Source organism: Amblyomma mixtum, chromosome 2, assembly GCF_055824585.1.
Source record: "Amblyomma mixtum isolate Tamu chromosome 2, ASM5582458v1, whole genome shotgun sequence".
Taxonomy (NCBI): Eukaryota; Metazoa; Arthropoda; class Arachnida; order Ixodida; family Ixodidae; genus Amblyomma; species Amblyomma mixtum.
The window spans coordinates 100213287-100230117 of NC_143013.1; the positions used below are offsets into that span (position 1 = coordinate 100213287).

General features: G+C 44.7%; 1 protein-coding gene across 1 annotated transcript in view; it reads right to left on the minus strand.

Moving 5' to 3' along the window:
* LOC149360289 (uncharacterized) overlaps nt 1-15942 on the minus strand; it is a 98925-nt gene extending 82983 nt beyond the window's left edge. Inside the window, exon 1 of the mRNA XM_089572257.1 lies at nt 15872-15942. The gene's annotated coding sequence lies outside the window, so the exon portion shown is untranslated. The remainder of the gene's footprint in view (nt 1-15871) is intronic.
* Between the last annotated feature and the right edge of the window lie 889 nt (nt 15943-16831).

Here is a 16831-nt window from a genome sequence, read left to right on the forward strand (position 1 = left end):
GGAATGTTCGTTCTATGCGCTCCTAGTGGCAAAACGCGGTACCACAGAAGCTTTGCCGACCAAAAAATTTAGACCGGTTTCTTTTGGGTACCCCCTCGTCAAGCGAATAATGGCCTAGCGATTTTTGGCATTTTGGAGCAAAGCACATTGGAGCATTTTAGAGCACTTTGGGCACGTTGGCGAAAATGTTTCTACAAAAAAAGAAGCCCTTTTCCGCCCCAGGGACAAGCCAAAAAATCATTTTACATTGAGCAAATTTGAAGCAAATGTTAAGATCACGTTTCTTGTTAAAAGCTTGGGTGTTGCTTTTCAGATGAACATGTCTTGGGAAGCTCATATCAGCGTGACTTGAACCAAACTAATTATTGCGCCTGCGTTTCCTCTTACCGCAAAACACCATGTTAATGGTTTACCCTAAAAATTACAAAAGAAACTACTCCGCACAATTTCGAACGCTGCTTATGATGCACACACCGGGCCAGCATTTCAGCACCCAACTTAGTGCAGCTACCTAACCTGTACAACTGTGAGCTTGCCTCATCAGACTTCAATAAAAAGAAACGACCTTTATCTCAAAAACTAGCCGCTCTGAAATCTTGTCACTAAGCTCATAACGCAATAAATACAGAGCAATAGCACACCCATTTCACCCGAAAAAACTAGGGTCACGAAATGCAGTAATACATTTTGCCCGTGGTATTGGATTGTCAGCACCCTGCTCATTCATGCAAATTTGCACCCTCCCTACTTTATTAACACCAGTAATATTTAGATGTATATTATCGTTTTCCCCTGTGGAAATTCTACTAAACACATGCTTGTAATAACTAAAGACACCCTAGAATAATTGTTCATCCTTTTTTATTATGTTTTGTATTCTGCTCTAGTTTTTTTCTTTGATCGATGTCTCCTCTTTTTCCTGCGCATGAAGGAAAAAAGTGCTGGTTCATAATATCCGGATTGTTTTCTTAGCAGTTGCCTTTAGTTTAATTGTATATATACATATATATTTTTCTTACATTTATTAAACGTGTTATTTGTTTTGTAATACATTGTGCTCCTTGTCAGCTCAGCGTAGCTGTGTCAACTGTACTATGTGAAGGCCTCGTCAAGCTTTCGTTAGGTTTTTGCCATGTCCCACTTCTGGATCAAATTTTCCCGCTTACGCAAGGTGCTGGCAAAAAATTTTAACTTGATTTGGCTTACAACTTTAACAAAGAGGGTCCATGAAGCTGCCGTAGCCAGTTTACATCGTTCAATTAGGCTGCCTTGCTGCGTCTTTAAAGCACGGGACTGTTACCTACGTATTCAGGACCGCAACTTAGAGGTACTGCTTACACGACAGCGGCGGTGCACAGAGTGAACACATTCTCGTGATTGTTGCCGCATTACATGACTGGCCTTTCTTTGTTGGTGGTGGACACACGGGATAGCTTGCTGAGTGAAAATAGCGCCACGTTGATTTTGTAGCTCTTTTCAACTTTCTTGAGATTATGTGAGAGGCGGTGAATAAATGGAATCACGACGATCGGTTGCAGTTCGGCCCCCCTGATCCGTCTTCGATATTGGCGTCCTTTCCTTTAGACGAGTGTCACAAACGCTATTAATCATGTGATCCGGACCGCCAGCTTGGCGCAATCTTCTGGTTCGACAGTCACTGCTATGTGCGATCTCTAGCTCACAAGTCTTTCCAAATGCCGCGTTTAAGCAAGCCGTCCCGATTTCTCGTTTGATAAGTTTTGAATGCACAGAAATGAAGGGGCATAGTCCTTTGGACGATCTCACCTTACAAAACCAGCATGCATCTCCATCTTGTTTAAGAAGAAGTCTTAAATCCAGGAACTGAATGCTGCAATTGCCGGCTACTAAATTGGTGAAACTAAGGCCCTTAGAAGCGCTAATGAACACTCTGAAGATCTCATAAATAACGGCGCTTGGTTTTGAATAAATATGACTTTCAGTGCCAGAAAGAAGTAGTCGACATACCTAGATACCCTAGCAACATCCAGAAGCTCTACAGTAGCTTCTCAATAATATGTTTGTCAACGCACGTCCAAAAATATCAGTGAATGTGGGAGCGAGAGACGAAATAATGCAGAAACCGTTACGCTGAAAGTAAAAAACGGGTGGTTGTAAAAAATCGCCGTCGATGAAAGATAAAATTCGAAGAATTTCAAAACTTTCCTCACAGCTGATGCCCGACATGTCGTGAAGTAACAACTCGCCTTCTAAGGCGATCATTGCTCTACCGACCTTAGCCATTTCATCATGCAGCAAGGAGTTGTAGATATACAAAACGTAAATCGAAAAGACCGACTGCTCTCCCGGCAGCCCATTATTAGTTGCTCGACCACCTAATTTTTCCTTCGGACAAGAAACAGCCCATCTAGAGGCAGGGTACTTAAGCAGCGTGGAAGAAATCGGCCGACGCACTGCTGCAACAATCCTTTTTTTCAGACACGATGGTACGCAGCAGGCATTCGGGCTCGTGTGACTTTCCGGTAAAGAAAGCATCCGAAAAGTCCAGCAGGGGATATTCACGAGCTCTTTCACTGATTTCATAGCCATGTCCATCAGCAACCTTCTTCGGCTTTGCTGGACTGAAATTCATTGCGACAATGTGCTTCTACAAAGCTTCGGCAGAATTTGCTTTGAACAAATTCTAGGGAAGAACAACAATGCCACCTACCTTGTCGCTTTGAATCACCTCTTTCTGTTATCCTTCAAGTAGGCTTTCAGCTCCTTTAACTAAGGATGACATGTACTACTTTGACTCATGTGATGCGTCCGGCAATCCATGGCGCGGAAAGCCGCCCATTCTTCATCTTTGTGTGCGGAAGCACTACTCCCCAAGTGAAAACGAGCTCATCGGTTTGTGTGAAGCTTGGTTTTTTGGGTGGAATTCGGAAAACGAAATATAAGTAAATAAGAAAATAAATATTGCCGTGACTGGGATTGGACCCAGTGGCAACAATAACAGATCAGCTTTGGATGCCACTGCAAAAGAGCATTATGCTATCAACGTAGCCGATCACGCCTCTTGTTCAACTGCGACAAAATATCGCCCTCAGCATTGTACATTCTTTTCTTGAGCCGAAAATAATACTAACAAACTAAAATTCCCGCTTTAAGTTATGTGGCAGTAGTCACAGAGATATGTGCTGCATGCGTTGGCGAACACAGCGTGGTGGCAGACACACGGCACTAGAGCAATACGAGTTCGCGTTGACAACATTGCTGCAGAAGCGCGGCAGTGGAGTATATGACGCCAGCTGGCATTAGATAAATTGTAATTGACGATGAAAAAATTGAAGATGCGCCAACTGATTTGCTGGGTCAGTGGCCACCTCAACCACTTTTTCAGATACGTGGAGGCGGTATACACCTGGGACAAGCTGTTCTTTAGCACTATGCCGCCGCGGTGGCTCAGTGGTTATGGTGCTCGGCTGCCGACCCGAAAAACGCGGGTTCGATCCAGGCTGCGGCGGTTGAATTTCTTTGCAGGAGAAATTCTAGAGGCTCGTGTACTGTGCGATGTCGGTGCACGTTAAAGAACCCCAGGCGGTCGAAATTTCCGGAGCCCTCCACTACGGCGTCTCTCATAGCCTTAGTCGCTTTGGGACGTTAAACCCCATAAACTAAACTAAACTGTTTAGCACTATATTTCTTGCTTAGCAATGCTAAACCACCACCCAGTTTTTTCCATTGTAGTTTTGACAACCACTGGGGCCAAGACACCAAGCTCAAATTTCTTCATACGAGGCTCAAAGTGTCGACGCCACTTTACTTAAAGGACAGAGCCTCCAAGGACCTTGACAGCAGCAGATGCCATTGCACCTTTTGTTCCCTTGACAGGCTGGTCGTCCATATGTGCCGCAGAATTTCAGTTGTCTGCGCCGGGAGTCTTTTGTATTGCTGTACGCTCCCGGGAGACCGTATTTGTTGTTACAATCGGCGCCTCAACCAGCGATTCAATACCCTGATCTGGCGACATGTTTCATACTTCAAGATCTTGCAGATCATCCTCGTGTGCAACCCCACAACGGTTGCACATCATCATAGAGACCCAGAACATCCGGGGGCAATAATCTTCGTTTACAGCATTAGCTGAACACGCAGGAACGGCAGGTTTTTGGAGCCGTTGAGGCTGACGCACGTCAACTAAATGACTCATTGGTATGGCTCAGCCACTCAATGGTATCTTGTCTGTCTGAATAAACATTAATTCATTCAAGATAGAATAAGGTGACCAGCGGAAAGCATGAAAGAACTGAATGAATAAGAAATGTGTACTCAAAGTGACAGATCAAGAAAATTTTATATTGAACGCATCATTGCCCAAGTTCTAATCTGTGGTCGTGGTTCTTTCCAAGTGTAAGGTTTTCTTTTCACCTTGTTTTTTTCCTGCATTATTTATTAGTGGATTTTTCCCGAAAACAAACTCGGGTGTTAGTTGACGCCAATCCTGTCTCTGCGTGTTAGTCGCGGTGTATTCGCGCCAGTTTCCATATGAGTATACGTCTCCTTACAATCATCTAGCCCAAGCTGAAGTTTTTCTAAAACGTATCTCTATTACTATGAGCTCTATTGTGTCTTCCACTGGTAACGACACTTCAATCTTTTCGTGCGTGAACCTCAATGGCTTCAATGGCCTGCCGTTCTCGTATGTTCACTTAGTGCTTTAAACGAAGAATATTGCTTCCGGATGTTCAGGATCTATGGCGTTGTGCAACCGTTGTGGGGTCGTGCTTAGATGATTTGAAGACTAGAAACTATCCAGTGGCTAGTAGCGACTCCTGTTAGAACTGGAGATGTGGTCTCCCAGGAGCATCATTGAATACAATAGGATCGCAGCGCTGGCAACTGTGTTTCTACGGCACCGATTGAAGACCAGCTTGCAAAAGGAGCAAAAGGTGCAATCAGAACCTGCCGCTGTCAGGGTTTTTGGAGACGCCCTCCTTCGTATTGGTGTGACGTGGATGAGTGAGAAAGGGCGACAATTCAGCTTTGAGGCTCGTATGAAGAAACTTGACGTTCTTACCATGGCTCGAAGGGTGAGTCAGGCTCATCCTTGTCATCGCCTCTTTATTAAGCTTAAGGCTTACTTGTAGGAAAGCAGCCTAGAGCTGATCCAAAGCAACAAGGAAGACTGCTTCGTTGTTCTTGCCGAGAAGCTGCTGAAAGAGAAAGCTGATGAAGCTTTGCAGAAGCACTTCGTCGCAGTGAATTTCTGCCAGAAGAGGTGGTGAAAGTTGCTGTAAGGTTGCTGACAGATATGAATTTGGAATCAGTCAAGAATGTTGTCAAGGATGCTGAGCTGGACTTCCTTGATGTCTTTTTCTACCGGAAAAATACAGAAGCCAGAATGTCCCCTGCGCACCATCGCTTCTGAAACAAGGTCCTGGCAGCTGTGTGTCGGCCGACTTCTTCAAAGGTTGCAGACCTTTAGTGCTGTATCCCGCGTGATGGAACGTTTCTTGCATTTAGAGAAAAGGTCGCCTTAAAGGGCGAATTGTTATTTCAAGGTGTAAAAGGCATCAGCTGTGAAGAATTTTTATCACTTTAGGAATTTTATCTTTCATCGACTGCTACACTTTAAAACCCCAGTTTTATGTTCAGGGTAATGGTGTCTGCATTCTTGCGTCTCTTGCTTCAATACTAAGGGACATTTTGTGTAGCATCACCAGATCCTATTGGCCTCTAGCGTTGATTGGATTTTTATTTATCTAGACGTCTTTTAGTAGTACCCGCAAGTCACATGGGTTAAAAACCAAGCGCCATTATTGAAGACATCGTCACCATGTTTGGCAGAGAATCAAAAGGTACACGCTCCACTCAGGAAGTGCTTAGCAATAACAGCCTAAGGTTCTTCCACTCGTTTATAAACAAGACGAATATACTTGCTGGTTTTGCAACCCCAGATCATGGAAAGTATTACGCGCTTTCAGTAGAGCGCATTCCAATCTTATCAAGGGAGGAATCGGTGCGACTTGCTGAAATGGAGAATTGGAAGGGACTTGGGAGGATAGTATTGTACACAACGTTGATTGTAAAGCCAAACGATTGCGCCAAGATGGCTGCCCAAAACACATAATTATTACAATTCGTGACAAGCGTCTGAAAAAATGAAGCTGGTGCCGGAGGTGGATCATAAGGAAAAGCAAAACGAAAAGCAACCCATCGCCGTGATTCCATATATTCTCCGCCTCTCGAATAATTTCAAGGTAGCAAAAGGGTACAAAGTAAATTTAGACATAACTGCAGCGCGGACAAAACAACCACATAAGAAAAGAACACAGGACAAACGCTGCAACGTTTGTTCGTTTGGCAGCGCTTGTCCATGTCTTGAGTGTGTTTTTTCCCCATGTGGACATTTTGTTCGCACTGCAGTTATGTCTAACCTAAGGCATCACCTTGCCCAAATGTTCGTTTTTCAAAGTCAACGTGGTGCTTTCTACGCCCTGCAAGCTATCGCACATGTGCACATTCAACAATGATATAACAGTGCGATGATGCGGTAAGAATCACGATAATGGGTTTAATGTGTGCGCCGCCGATGTTGTATACACTGTATGGCTCTAAGTAGCGGTTGTGAATACATAAGTCTGAAATGCAAGCGCTTTAACTACAAAGCAACGCAGCATAAAAGAACGGTGAAAATTGGCTGCAGCAGCCACATGGCCACTGAATGAAAAAGGTGTAAGTGTTTCTCTATTTTCAGAAAAATAAAATTTTTGACCCGATAAAAAGATAGATTGGAAAGGGAAAAGCAGATGCGTAATTTAGCAAGCAATGAGGCCCTTCCTGCGTGAGCAAACCATGCCTATCACTTTCACGATAAGAATTCGTTTGTTTTCAATGCAGCGGTGCCCGCGTCTTAATATCTGCTCAGGTTATTTTGCGAGTGAGTCTTATCATTTTAACTCTCTTTTTGCACTGCCTTTGTGTATCGCTGTGTGGTTTCTTAGTGCGGTTCTCATAAACACTAACTTAGTTGGTAGTTGCCTTTAGTCCTTTGTGTGTGCGTCCTAGGGCCTTCGCGCCAGTTTGATTTGCACAAAAAGTGTTTATTTCTGAGCGACTGCTATGCTGGCGCACTTCTGCTTCGATCTACACCGGGAAGGCGTGCTGAAGCTTTGATCTTAGAGGCGCTTGGTTCATCATCATCATCAGCCTGACTACACCCACTGCAGGGCAAAGGCCTCTCCCATGTCTCTCCAACTAACCATGTCCTTTTTTTAGTTGCCGCCACTGTATCCCCGCAAATTTCTTAATCTCATCCGCCCACCTAACTTTCTGCCGTCCCCCGCTACGTTTGCTTTCTCTTGGAATCCACTCCGTTACCCTGAATGACCAGCGGTTATCTTGCCTTCGCATTACATGCCCTGCCCAAGCCCATTTCTTCCTCCTGATTTTAACTAAGATGTCATTAACCCGCGTTTGTTCCCTCCTCCACTCCGCCCTCTTCCGATCTATTAACGTTACACTTATCGTTTTCCTTTCCATAGCTCGCGGCGTTGTTCTTAACTTAAGCTGAACCCTCTTTGTTAGCCTCCACGTTTCTGCCCAATAGGTGAGTACCGGTAGGATGCAGCTTTTGTATACTTTTCTCGCTTGCTTATACCCCTACTTTTCACCATTCGAAAGTATGACCGGTAGGAAATTTCTATTGAAAATTTCATTGCTGAGAAAAAATCACTGGGAAGTGGATCAATTTTATCCCGCAATATTTAAATCATTATCAGCAAAGGAGAAACAGTCTCAGTTAGCAGTAAGTCATACTGAAGTACAGGCCTGCACAGATAGCACTGATGCAACGCGCATGTCGCTTTCCACGCAAGGGTGTTGACAATACAAGAAGTGTGGTGCTAATATATGGCTGCTAGGACAAACGGCACGCTGCACCATTTATTGCAAAGGAGGCTCTTCATTCATTTCTCCAACTAATTACCATCTAGTTAACTGTGCTAGGTGCAGTCATGCCGCAGAAAGAGTGTGGGCAGGAAGGACAAAAGGCTTTTCGGCCTTAGAGCAAAAGTTATCATTATGAGCCTTTTGATTGTTGATTCTGAGAGAGCAGGAAAGCCAAAACAAAGGTACTTCTGCTGCACCCGAAAACTAAAAGATGATTATGATTACCTCAGAAGACGTACACGGTAACCTGGCGTACTCGACGGCCAAAGAGCTAATGAAAGTTTATGCACGCGGCTGATGTTAACCGGGCTCTACGACACCTGAGTCCGTCCTTTTTTAGTTGTTCTTATCACATTCCCCCTGCATTAGTAAAAGCGAATGGTAGTATTCTTTTGCCGGCTCCTACTACTATATTTATTAATTCCGCAACTTTTGCTACATTTCTCTCTTTAGAGGGCAGCATGTATGGTACCAGTATTCAGCGCTGCACACAATCCTGTCCTTTATACTAGAAAGCACACTCCACCCCCCCCCCCCCCCCTAGCATGGCTTCCTATCGAGCCGGTCTACTGCCACCAACCTTGCAGATTTCATGTTGAAAACACCCCTGGCACTGCAAGGAAGGGGAAACTCAACACTGTGTACTGCGACCTCAGTAAGGCGTTCGATGTTGTCAATCAACCATTACTAATCCACAAGCTGTCCTTCATGGGGATCCATGAATGTTTGGTCCAACTGATACGGAAGGTCGCGCTTGTTACATCAGTGCTTACAGCCAGTAACTCTAAAATCACTTCGCCACTAGGCGCTCCTCAGGGGTCAGTTCATGGGCGCCTTCACTTTTGATTATTTATTAATGACATCGCGTCAGTAATAACTCACTCCTTTCTTTTTATGCTCATGACAACAACTCTTCAAAGTAAATACCACACCTAGAGAATGCCCAGCCGTTCAGAACGATATAAACGCTTTCGGCAAATGGGGCACCAACAAATTTCTGAACACTGATAAAATGAAACATTAACCATGCACTCGCAAAACTCACTTCATTTTGTTTCCATATACTGCATTTGATGTGTTTCTACGTCATGCGTCTGAAATTATGGACCTCTGGGTGATTTTCGGTGCCACACTCACATTTTCGACTCGTGTTCGGTCTGTAAAACAACGAGTTCTTCGCCGATTGGCTATTGTCTGTTGTATATCAAATTAGATTACTCTCTCTTCCCAGCACCGCGGCTCGCCTTCTACACTTCTGGCACCGCACCCCCCCCCCCCCCCCCCCCCCCCCGTAAGCCATATCCAGACCCCCGAACACACAGGCTTCCCGGGAACGAGGAAGTCCACTTCATTTCCCGAGGTCTCACTTTACGGGTGAAAGTTGGACCACCTCCGCCAATTCAGGAGCGTGTGCTTACGCTCACAGACATCCTCACCTTCTACCCAGATACCCGGCGCGTTTACGCACCGCCGGCTTCCTCCATAACCCTAGCCCAGGCCTCCCACTGCCACCGACTCCAGACCCGTACTGCTCCCTACCCTAATCTTCATCATGCTCGCTACCACGATCAGTTCCTTTGCTCCTGTAAGTTCTGCAGGAAACCAGGAGACCTAATTCACATCCTCCTCACATCCCCTGCCTTCCCACAGCCTCCATACCCAATCACGGCGGAGTCATACTGGGAGACTCTTGCGGCCTGCACTGCTGCTGGTGACCAGCGCCTGATAATTACCGACGCCTTGAAGCGGATAGCTCTCCAAGGGCGGTCATTCCCCCTTTGAGGGCAACACCTAAGGCTTTCCTCGTGCCCCGTAAGAAGGGGGGGAGGGCGGGGTTTGCCCGGCTCTGCATTCTTTGGCAATAAATGTTTCACCGCCCCACCTGAGCTCCTCTGAAACCCGAGAAAAAAGTGAATCGACAAACCGCGATGAATCTGGAAGTTTTCATGCACGAAGGCAGCGCATGCACTTCGCCGCTCTGAGCCGTGACAAGCCGCTGACAAGCTGGCTGATCGGTGGTCGGCGATGCTCTTAAAGAATTGGCCGGGTGTGCAGTCTTTGTGAAAAATATACAGCGCAAGGGGTTTGCTTCCAAGCCGTGTAGCGCGGCTCTTAAGCGCATTTGAGAGTCCTAAGCTTGGAAGTGTGAGAACTAATTTTTTCCCGGCTTCTTGATACTAGGATGCTTGAGTATGCAGTCGGAGCCGGCTTAGAAGCCGACCCCTTGGGCTGTACATTTTTGACAAAGTATGTAAATTACCGCGGGTGTAGATTCTGCTTCGTGCTTCTTGAGGGGCTCACAAGCTCACCAAAAACGCCCGTTCTTTTTTTTTCGAAATAATAACTAGTTCTAAGGGTATGCACTGTGTTAGTCTATTGCCAGAATACTGAAAATATGTGCTGTGCTTAGTGTTTCTCCTCTTGACAAGTGAGTGCACATATGTCTCATGCCGGGTGCCTTGTAACAAATAGTGAGGGGAGTTCCAGTATCGGTCTTGTTGGGTATAGGTGCTCGCCGATCTTCTTTGGTGTGTGCTGGAGACGGGCTCTTCTTTGGCGATTTCGTTTTCGCAGGCGGGCAAAAATGCTGATGGTTTCTGATAACAGGTTTTGAGCAGGTACGTAGCACTAGCACTCACTGTGCCCTGCAAATCCGATGATGCGCACGATAATCCAGCAATATTTACGTTTTTAGCTCATTGTGCTGGTGCAAGTGGCTGCACTGCAGAGATCCGGAGTCTTTCGACCTTCCCGGGGGAAGCACGTTCGGTATTTTTCTCGATATTATTGTATTCTTACAAGCTTTTACTGATGTACTGGGTAGAACTGGTGGCAGTACAGTGTAGAGATCCAAAGTGTTACGGCAAAACAGAAGGGACATGAAGAAGGCTCACAATGGATAGAGAAAATTTTAGTACATGCACAAATTACATATGAAGAGCGTTACATGCGCTGTCCAGACCATGGTGCAAGAACACACAAGCAAAAGTACAAGTTATGCTGCTCCACGGGTCGAAAAGCGATCCCAAAGTTAAGGTCACCAAGCATGAATCGGTGTACAGCAAAGCAACTAAACAATACCGGTTGTGCACAGCAGCAACCGCCATCACGTACAAGCTCTCTGACTTCACTTTCAACGCTTCCTTATTATGAACACAAAGAGGTAATAACTCTCATGGCTAGCATTTGCAGTTCGAGTGGACACAATTGCTCCGATTGTATTTTTGTTCATTGCCTCCATTCATATATTTGGCGTCCATTGAAAAAATGTTTCTGTTGTATTTATCTGCCTGCCTTCGTTCGTTCGATCAAGGTGCCCATTTTTATGCTGAGTTGCGAAACATCAAAATAAAAATAAATCGTAGAAAAATGAACCGAAACGGGGGAAAAAAAGTGAAATGAGCTAATCAAAAACGTGAGGCTCAAAAGGAGGTGTTAATAATGGTTAGTTCAGGACCTGTAATAAATAATGGCCGCATAAAAAACCCAAGCACGTGTACAAAAATGACACAGTGTCAGTAGAAGTAGTATTTTTCGGGCTTTGTGCACATATTGCAACAATGGTCAGCTTCTCAACAGCAGATATAATTCCAGCACTAAAGGCTTCAGTTGTCGTCAACGACTCGTTACCAGTTCGAAGTCATCAAGTTGTCTCTTAAGTTTCCAGCGCGTCAGAGAAGGCTGACTGGTATACGTCTTTACATATGGTTTTAGTGCGAAGGTCGACGCCAACTCCGCAGATGTCCTCGAAGTTTTCGAGACAGTCATCTGGTATTGAATCTTTATACTCTTTGGTGACCCATAACGTACACTCTGAAAAATAAGGGCACAACGATGTGTATTGTTCGCATAGGACTGCAAAAATATTTTAAAGTTGCATGTGCGCGGTATAAATAAGAATTCTGCTGCTATTATATGGTAGTACGACACAGCTAGGTGTTCACGCTGCTATTCTGATATCTTATATCAGCAGTGCTACTGAATTATTGTTCCTGACTTATTTTTAAACATGTATTCTGTAGGGATTTCATTTTTCATGTGATGCATACTTCCGGCTGCCCATTTACTATTTTCTCAAAGTTGATGCAAAAAGTGCGAAGTTCGATGGACAACTCCTGATTTAATTCTAAGATAAAGAGAAAGGGGAGAGGTATAATTACACACCACAAAGACCTATCTTGCTATAATGTTGAAACACAATAGGCTATGAGCGAAGCATTATCCATTGCCCTCGAAATCGGCAAACGCATAAAGCATTGCAAGAGAACCACGCTGATGCAGTGTCACAAACCCGCAGGAACTTCCCTTTCCACGAACATCGCCATTTCTGCAATGATCAACAGCTTTAATCCACTGGCGAGTAAAAATGTATCAATAAAATTCCTTACAGCAGAAATGTGTGCGTCATAAATTATCCCAGTACTCATTTGATACAAAGTGCGAGTTCAAATATTGAGTCAAAGATTGAAGAAAGAAGTTTAGATGAGTTCATTCACAATAGGATGCTAAATTTCGTAGTTTCCAATGCAGCTTAATTAAACAAAGAGCCAGAAAGCACTTCGGTAAAGATATAGGAAGCCTTTTATAGATCACTATGAGAACAATGCTTGCTCGCGATAACAGAATGAGTGTCCTTAGCAATCAATCTCCTCAGCAGCCAAAAAAATGGCAGCTGCAGGACAAAAGCCTTTAAAATGTATCTTCAATAAATCATGTCTTCTGCCCGCTGCGGTGACCCTATCCCCGCCAACTTCCTAATCTCATCGGCCTATCTTACCGTCTGCCGCATCCTACTATGCCTCTTTGTTATTGGAATCCACTCCGTTACACTTAACGACCAACGATTATCTTTCCCGCTTACATGCTGGCCCACGCCCATTTTTTCTCTCTAATGTTGACTAGAAAATGCTAACTCGTGTTTGCTCCACTTTGACATTTTCCTATGTTCACGCTGCACCTATAAATTTTGCTTGCATAGATAGCTGTGTAGTAGTAACTTTAAGTTCAACCCGTTTTGTTACGGTCCACGCTTTTGCCCCTTAAAAGAGCACAGGTGAGACAAAACTGCTATATGCTTTTCTCTTCAGGGATGCTGGTAAACTTCCATTTATGATGTCAGAAAATCTCTCAGTAGCTCTCAACCTGATTCTACTGTTTGCATTTCACTCCGGTGAAATGCAACCGCTCCGGAGTTCATACTCCGGATCTGCGGGCACTTTCTGGTCAAAGGAGATGATGAGATTTTCTTATCACTTGAATACCTAGGTGTCCATCGTAATCTGCTGTTCCCTTCCGTGTCTGTTGAACATAACCTCATTTTCCAATCAAGATCTGTTAATAACTGGTGTAAACACACGGAGAAAAGATAGGCGAGACGATGTCTCCCTGACTGCCACCCGTCCTTATTGTGAGCTTATTACGTTCCTCATGGAGGAATACGGCGACTATCCAGCGACTTTAACGTTTCTAATACTACGGCATGTGTCTTTGCTACACATGGTTCTCTAATGCCTTCATGAACGCATAGTTCTCGACTCAGGCCAACGTTTTCCGGAGATCTCTAAGGGCTGTATGTGAGGAATATTTTTATTCTATGCATTTCTTTACCATGTGAATGGTGGCGTATGGTTTATTGTCGATTTGCCTTTGCAAAGCCCATGCCGGTCCTTTGGTTGAGCGTAGTTTAACGTGGCTGTCCTTCTTAAAATAAAATTTCCTTATTAAGTACAGTCTTTGGCAAAAGCAACAGGGCAGCAGCTCCGGTGGTCGGAGCAGGCTCACAGGCGAGCGATGGCTCTGCGGTATCCCGCGCCGAAAGCTGTTTCCCGGTCGCTAGTGTAAACTCGCTGACGCAAGCCTCTTTCTTCACTCATTACGAGACCGCCCCGACGGAACTTCAAAGGCGCAGAATCACTCGCCGCACAAACTGTTCTCTTGCTTCTTATCACCCAAAGAAGCAGGTAGAGGGGGAAGGTTTACGTCTGTCAGTTTTACGCTCGCAGCCGGGCAGGAGGGGCCAGAGCTGGGAACCGCAGCTCAGCTGCATGGAAGCTCTTGCAACCGTCGCGGCTGATCGGGTAATGTTGGTTAAGACGGTACCTTTTAGGTGACGGGGAGTAAGCTGAGTGGTCTGAAAGTTTTCATTTTCTTTGGCGCCCCCTTTATTATAGATTAACATTACAGTTCTTCCCAGCTGCCGGCACGCTCTGCATTTACTAGCGCAATCACTTCTATGTCAAAAGGTATGCTGTTACGTGATCCTCACCACTTCCTTTCCCTCTCTGAAATTGCTTTTAAATTTTCCTTCCCTTTTTTTTGTTGCAGGATGTTAAATGCATCTGAACAGCTGCCTCCGTCATTATCGTCGTGTATATAGAGGTTACTTTTCAGATCCGTGTAGAGGGTTCAGCTGGCTATTTGATCTATATAGGTAAACACATGCCCTTAGCGCGTATTTAAGATTTTCGTCATGCTTAGTTCACTGTTGACTGCTTTGAGGTTACCCGCATATATTAAGGAATCCTTTATTCTGTGCATATTACGCTTTCTTGTGTCCATTAACTTGTGCGCAACACTTAATTTAATAGCGGTTCTAGATCCATTCTATCAGGTTAAAAGCATTTACGCTTTGGCTTTCTTAATGAGAATTTCCATTCTCTTAGAGAGCTTACCGGTGTCCGGCATAGCTACACTCCCCCACGTCTGTTGTGCACTCCGTAATGATATGGGTGAGATTATCTTTCCTTGCTTGAGTACTAAGGTCATCGTCTTCTGCTGAAGCGGAAGACTTGTCCTCTACCGAATTTGTGAACTCCTCTTTTCCCTATACCGCTGTCATTCATGGGCTCCTTCCTTACTAGCTTCTTCCGCTCCCTGCTCGGGTGCCGGCTAATTAGTTACCTTTCCATCTTACGGGGTCACAATATTTGACTTGCAGAGCACCTCCACATCCTTCGGAATGCTAGCCCTAGGAAAAGTATAAATTCTGTTTCAGTTTTTTTTTCTGCATTCGGGCTGTCTGCGTCTACATCCGTTTCTCGGCTTTGCGGAAAAAGGTGGTAATGAACCGTAAACTTTTAGTTCTCCCCTCCGCTGTTTTCTTTCCTTCTGATGTTCCCGGAACATGTACTATAGTCACCCATTGCCTCGTCAACTACCGGTTTCTTGCCTACATTTGAACGCAGCTCGCCCGTCAGTTGTGTTTCGTGCTTCGACATGCGCACCGCAGATTCCAAGTGTTCATACATGATTTCGACTATCAGCTCAGCGTCATTGAATGCAGACGTGAAGGCCATTATCATCTTCAAATTCTTACGAAACACAGCGCCGGCATACAACAGACGAGAATGAAGACACACAGAAGACACACAATGCAGCGCATTGTGTGTGTTCTGTGCGTCTTCATTCTCGTCCATTGTCTGCCAGCGCTTTGTTTCAAAAGAATGCTCTACGAACTCGCCCATCATCATATGTCCACACTGTAGTTTTTATTAAGTTAATTACGATGACTGTTTCCCTCTATTTGTTGCTGTAGAAATATTCTTTGTGGTCGTCATTATCCGCAATGATGACGAAATCAACAATTAGTTTATTCTGTCCTTTCAAACACGATAGTACAGAGGCAGTTTTATCACTGAGGTAGCAGGCGGGAAAACTTTATTTTCCCACTAAAGATACGGACGAAAGCCCATGTTTGTCATAGTTTTCGCTCAATATGCAGCAGAATTCCATTGTTATCGAAAAACTACTTTTGGTTCTTGTGGACGTTTCTCCAAGTGCTGATTTGTTCCCAACATATCATCTGGGAGCACCCGCTCCCAGATGAATATGAAGGCACACATATTCACCCGTACGTGCTTAAGCAGCGATATATGTCAGACTAATTTCAATCATAAGACTTTCAGTGTTACGCACAGCCAACCTAATTAACTGAAAAATATCCTTATTATCGACTTACGGTCTCCAAGGCGAGGCATCTCTACTATGACGCAGCTCTCGTGGTTGAAGTAGTCTATATGGCCAACAAAAACTTCACCTGGTCCTGAAAAAAAGGATGAAAGTACACTGGGTGTTCATAGTGCTCAGCCAATGAGATAATGTTAAATGATTTGACCTTGGGTTTCGGACATGCATTTATTGTAGGCAGTAGCATGTTTCTCGAGGAAAACCTCACGAAAATGGCTGTTACTTTCATACGCGGCTAGTTACAAATATCCGCTTGCATTAAATTACCAAATGAATTCAAAAAATGCCATTAACATATTGTACTCTACACAGAGTACACATAACGCTGCTAGGAGCTAGATATAGCTAGCGAATTGTGACGCAGCCATGATTCGATTGCGGTATCCTCGTTTCAGGCGCAACACTAGTGAACCAAAATACTAAATCACGTCTTTGCATTGTGGGGGTGGATATACTCTATTTCGAGAAAATGGTTTTTGAGGGCATCGCCATTTTACCGTCCAGTTAATTTAAAAAGAATCCAACTATCATTGCATCATCTGCGTAGGATTGCTGTATATTGTTATTCTTACAGCGAACGCTTTACTGTTCTAGTCAAGCTAAAGTCGTCGGCGCCGTAGTTTGACCTTCAAGAGGAGGAGCGGTGGAGGTGTGCAAGCACGTTACGTAGCGTATCACTCGCAGCAGCTGCAACCGCCCGTAGCCGCCGTGCCGGAACGATTTCGCTGAACCACGCTTAGCTGGACTAAACTTCAACCATTTTTTTGTTTCTCTCAGCCAATTATTATTCATCTTTTGTTATGTCTTCTAGATGACCAAAAAATGTTAATTTTTCTGCTCCCTTAAGTAACGCCCTCTGGCCTTTAAGTGGTCACGGCTCTCGGCTGTTGCCGTGAAAGCCGCGGGTTCGATCTCGCCTGGCCGGTCGCATTTCAATAGAGGCTAAATGCTG